At 33.3% G+C, this 5,888-nt stretch overlaps 1 non-coding gene across 1 annotated transcript; it reads left to right on the forward strand.

Annotated features, from left to right (window-relative positions):
- The first annotated feature begins 223 nt into the window (after positions 1 to 223).
- Positions 224 to 330, forward strand: LOC120092293. Its single transcript, XR_005486000.1, has one exon. It is a non-coding gene; the product is annotated as a small nucleolar RNA R71 (small nucleolar RNA).
- The last annotated feature ends 5,558 nt before the right edge of the window (positions 331 to 5,888 follow it).

The raw sequence follows: 5,888 nt of genomic DNA on the forward strand, positions 1-5,888 counted from the left end.
TTGCAGGGATGCAATGGCCCCGTTTTTTGTGTCATTATCTTTAATTCTTAATCTCTGATCATTTTTCCTCTAATCCTCGTGATTTTTGGAAATGCGATCAAGTATATTCTTTGCCTCTTAATATGTTTTGTCGAGCAGACCACCAGCGGCTATCGCATTGGCAGAGGTCTGCGAAGAGGGATTCAGTCCTTAGTAGAAAATTTCCATTTGTAGGCAGTCTGGTAAGAGATTATGTGGACAGTCTCTTACCAACCGCTTGAACCTCGCCCAGGCATCACTGAGAAATTCGTCATCTTTCTGTTCAAAATTTGTTATTAATTTCCTTCTCCTAGCATTCTCGGTTGGTGGAAAATACTTCTTCATAAACTTTTCCACCACCTGTTCCCACGAAGTTATCTCTCCCAGTTCGAGAGAATATGCACATTTCCTCACCTAATCACACAAAGAAAATGGAAACAGAGTTAGTCGAACTTCCTCGGTTGAGATATTCGGGAACACAAAAGTGTTGCAGATTTCTATGAAGCTCCGGAGGTGGACGTGCGGGTCTTCACCATGCCTTTCTTCAAACTGCCCAGCAGCCTAGATCATCTGCAACATTACCGGCTTCATTTCAAACCTCGATCCATCTAACGCTGCCCTCATGATTCCTAGAGAGAAATCATAGACGTTAGGTGGCGCATAGTCCCGGATGGGTCTATTGTGATCATTCGCCAGAACGATGGTGTTGGCCATTATATTATTCGCGTTAGCGGCCCTTGTGTCCGGTTGTTCCGCCATTCTTGGTGTTCTCTCTTGTTAGTTCGTGACGATCTTTTAATCTTCTCCCGAATGTCCTCTCGATCTTCGGATCGTAATTTGCCAGAGATTGAGAGTCTGCAAAGAAATTTTTTTAAAAAAAAAACTACCGTTAGCACACTATTTTACGAAGTCCCCTGGCAACGGCACCAAAAAACTTGTATGCTCAGATTTTATGAAGTAGAAATGTGGATGATATGTGATGGTGAAATTGCGTTATGTACTCAAGTTTCCTCAACGGAATCCAAGTGTAAATTCCACTGAGTTTCCTGGTAAGTCCAGGGTCGAACACGGGACTTGTGAAAACAGGTTGCGTAGGTAATTTTTATGAAAATTTTGCGGGTGGCCAAATAAATAAATTGTTGATTTGTTGTTGATTGCGTTAATGAGAAAGTAAATAAATGCGGCAGATTTGAAAAAAGTCAGTTGTGTGATAACATGCACTGAGTATGCGTGAACGGGTTGAGAAGATCTTTAGCTAGCGTAATTGGGAATGCGTCAGACTATGCGATCATGCTACCACCATGCACAATAAGTCATTTTCCAATGCAAATGCGATGCTCCTAAATCTAGGACGCATGTGTTGAATGCAAAAAGTGTCCATAGAGCTTATCCCTAAGTCTCTACTCTATTCCTATTCGATGATGCAAAATGCATTAAAAGCAAGGTGACCGCATACAATCATATCCTATATCTCTAGGATGCATGCGATGTTGATAAACAAATAGTGCTTTATATTCTAAGCTCCTATCTCTTGTTTATGCGTTCTAATCTGACTCTCTCCAAGCCTAGATTTCTAACCGACTTCCAAGCCAGACCTTGTCCTTAGACTACCCTCCCGAGTATCTTCTTAATGGATGAATAAAGCACTCAAATACAAGATAATCGCATAGAGTGAAGATTCCTTAATCGTGCTAGCTAAATGCTTCTCAACCCATTCAAATAATTTAGCTACTCATCGTAAATAAAAGAGAGTGAACAGATATAGAGAAATAGATTCCATTTCGATAAATGAGTGGAGTACAAAAAAACAAGGAAGTTTAAAGGTAGAGAGCCTGGTAGCAATTCCTTGCTGACCGAGGCTTTTACACTGTAATCTCTATTCAATTCTAAATATGTTCCCGCTTCTGCAGGCGTTGGCCCTCCTTCTGTCCTTGAAGCTTTCCGAGCTTCCCAAGCTTATCGGAATTCATCGATCACACAACTCTTGCTTCCCGGCGTCCTTCTAAAACGAAAGAAAACTATTAACAAAGACGTGCGAACTGAAGTATGAAAATCTCTAACGGTTGCAAACTCGTTAACCCCCCTTTTTGAAGAATGCCTTTGGTACTTTATAGAACATCAGAGAAGAACGGCAGCTTCTTTCTCTCATGATTGATACGATTGATGCTTAATCCTGATGATCGTGCGAAAATTATTTGTCATCGGAAAAGCTGAATATAACTTGTGATCGTTATCGGCTGTATACTTAATTCTGGATTCACTGTATCAAGCTTTCTGTCCTACGTGTTAACTTCAGTCTTTCACCCAGATGTGCCCACCATGTTGCGCTGACCAAGTTGCGGCAATCCTTCTCGAGCAAATGTTTGCGAACACAATCATCGCAAAGCCTTGTGGTGAAGTTGCGCTCGACCAATGATTTCCTATAATCGCAATTCTTGCATTGCATCAATGCATATTCTGCATAAAAATACTAAATTCAACTGTTCCTATGCGATGAACGCATGCGATCGCAATATTATGAAATTGATGCTTGATGGGCGCAATTTAACATGTTTTATCAATGTAATCCAACATTGTTTAAGAACTTAGCAACATGATAACGTGCATTTCTGCCCGTTATCAGGAGTGAATCATTTTTTTTATTTAAAAAAAAAAAAGAAACAGAGTTCCTTTCTTATAACCCAAAGTCTTAGCATGATATCCTAAACGTATGAAAGGTTAAACTTAGTTCGTAATGAGATTTATACTTGACGTTAAGTGGAGTACCTAGCTATAGGAGTACTCTGGATAGATTCACCTATATGAATGTGGAAGTGGGGGCTGCTTCCTATTGAATTTTAGGCAAATTCTCTATAGCGTTCACTAAACTAAGATACACGTATTAGGCCTTAAAACACGGGCTTTTGAACTATACCCTAATAATGTTGTGTGTGAGATGTTGTTAGAGATAAAATTAAAAACCAAGAGTTACTCTAGCATATTCTAAATCATTTTCACTAAGTAAATGTTCAAGTTGTAAGACACCTTTACTTATGCATAGTATTATACAGACTAATATTGCTCGATGAAAATGTTTTCTTGTGTTTTTAAAATTTTCAAGTAGAGGATTCTTGGTGAAAATTTCTTACTTTTCAAATGAAAAAAAAAAAGAAAAAAAAGAAAGAAAGTAGAGAATCCCACATTGGTTGGGACAACAAGAAGATGCCTCCTTATTTACCCCTACCTTTCCTTATGAGTTTGGGCCCCAAAGGATACTTAAGTTTTAGAAAAGGCAAGGAGGTAGGAAAATAAGAGTTTGATGGTCTTTCCACATGTGTCGTTGTTGTCTGGGAGAGCGAGGAGAGTGGTATAATAATTTTTTATTTTTTAAATAAAAAAACTTTCCTAATTAAGTTTTTGAATTCATCTAATTAATCATCCATTTTTGTCCGTTCAATAATCATTCATGTTTTTACCCGTTAACACGTGCACGTTACTCCGCTTTGTGCGTTCACCTACACTGCTGACCTTCAAAGCCTATAAATAAATTGTGTTTCGGTTATTCAAAATGGGCATTGGAAAATAATCCCATTTCTTTTGTGTTTTCTTTCTCAACCACATGTTTTTTTCCTACGTTATCCAAGCACAATCTAGAAGGGTGTGAGCATTTTCGATCGGTTTTCAGTATAGTTCTGATCGAGACAAATTTAATCTAAGTTGTTTTATCCTGGGGACGACATAACATTTTCTCCGAACTGCTTGCACAAGGGCAGGGTCGCAAAACATCTTAAAGTGAGCATGATCTGTGACTCAGTCTTTCACAAGTTTCTGTTTTGCAGGTTTTGTTCATTGTTGCTGATTACTGAGCTTTTGTTCCTGACACTTTTCGTTGGGTAATAGTTCCAACAAATATAAATCTAATTTATTTGACTTCTTTTTTTTTAAAAAAAATAATATAAGGGTGTTTTAAAATTTAGAAATATGGGTAAACTATTTACAAATATAGCAAAATATCATTATCTATCACCGATAGATTGCAATAGAAATCTATCCGAGTCTGATAGATGTTTATCGTGGTCTATCGTCGTTTATCATGGTCTATCACTAATAAAAATCGATATTTATCATACCTAAAAATATTTTCAGCAGTTCACAATTTAAAATAATTACCCTTTAATTTATTTGGTCTTTAATAACGTTAACATGACAATAACTCAACTAACATAAACTTGTACTAATTTATAAATATCACTTTTATCTATTGAATTCTATGTTTTTTTTATCTATATTTTAGAAATATTTTCAAAGCTCAAGCCAAAGTTTGGGGAAAAAATAGTTTTTAAAAACTTGTTTTATTTGAAATTTAATTAGGAATTCAAATGTATACACCATTATTAAGAAATTATGAGGAAAAATACATAATTCTCAATAATCAAAAACCAAACATGGTCATTAGGCGAGATCTTTTTCTTTTTCTTTTCTTTTTAAACATTACCAAATCAACTTTTGGTTTTAAGTTTTCAATTTTTTAAAATTAACCTTATAAACACTAATTTTACATATAAGTTTTTATGTCTTTTTAGCCACTTTCTAAGCCAAGTTTTGAAAACTATTTTGTTTTTAGAATTTAATTAAGAATTCAAGTGATTATTTCACAAAGAGAAACGAGCACAATTTTTTTTAAAAAAATGAAATCATTGTCAAAGATGACCTAATTTTAAACTTTGTATTTATTTGGGTCTTGAATTTTAAGAGTGTCTCATAGGTTCTTGAACTTTCAATTTAATGTCCAATAAGTTTTCGAATTTTAAAAAGTGTCTAAGTCAAATGAGTCAGGTTTATAAATTCTCAATTTTATGTATAATAAATTCTTTACTTATTTGATATTTTTTAAAAAATTCATAAACGTATTGAACACAAAATTGAAAGTTCATTAATATATTATATATTTTTTAAAGTTCAATAACCAAATAGATACAACCTTAAAAAGTTATGACTACTAATGATTTAACTAAAGCTTTGGACATTTTAGATTTATTTACTTCATTAAAAATTTTGAATTTATAAAAGATTAAATTATAAGGATGATCCTTTAAGGTTGTACTTAGTTTTGCAGAGGTATTTAAACTTGTAACCCTCCATTTGTGCTTAGAATGAGAGGGATTTAAGAAAGCAATTAATTATTTTTAGATGTTGAATAGAACAATGAAAAGAAAATAAACAGTAGTCAACGGGATCTTAGTTTATTAGTTAAGGTATATATCTTCGAATAATCACGAGATCAGATCTTCTCCACACACATTGAACTAAAAAGAAAAAAAAAATCACAAACATAGACTTTTAATCTTAATGTATTAATATAAAATTATAATATGATAAAGTTTAACTTAATATTTTACCTCAAAATCATGTTATTATAATATTTGTGTGACAAATAACATGTGTTATCAAGGATGGCCTAATGGACAAAAAAATTAGAAGCATAAAACTAAGGTCTCATTTGGTAATCATTTTGTTTTCTGTTTTGTTTTTAAAAATTAAGTTTATCGATACTATTTTCATCCCCTTTCTTTGTTATCTACTTTTTTGTTTAAAAAACTAAGTCAGATTTTGAGATATAAAAAAAGTTGTTTTTGTTTTTTAAATTTGACTAAAAATTCGACGATTTTTTTTAATAAAGATGCAAGTCATTGTAGGAAATGTGGATGATATAGACTTAATTTTCAAAAACAAAAACAAAAAATCAAATGATTACCAAACGGGACCTAAATAAACATAATTAATTTTTATTTATTTATTTATTTATTTATTTATTTATTATTATTATTATTATTGTTGTTGTGTATATATAGTGTATAACTTACCTATACATAAAATAAAAAATAAAAGGC

Source organism: Benincasa hispida, chromosome 11, assembly GCF_009727055.1.
Source record: "Benincasa hispida cultivar B227 chromosome 11, ASM972705v1, whole genome shotgun sequence".
Classification (NCBI taxonomy): domain Eukaryota; kingdom Viridiplantae; phylum Streptophyta; class Magnoliopsida; order Cucurbitales; family Cucurbitaceae; genus Benincasa; species Benincasa hispida.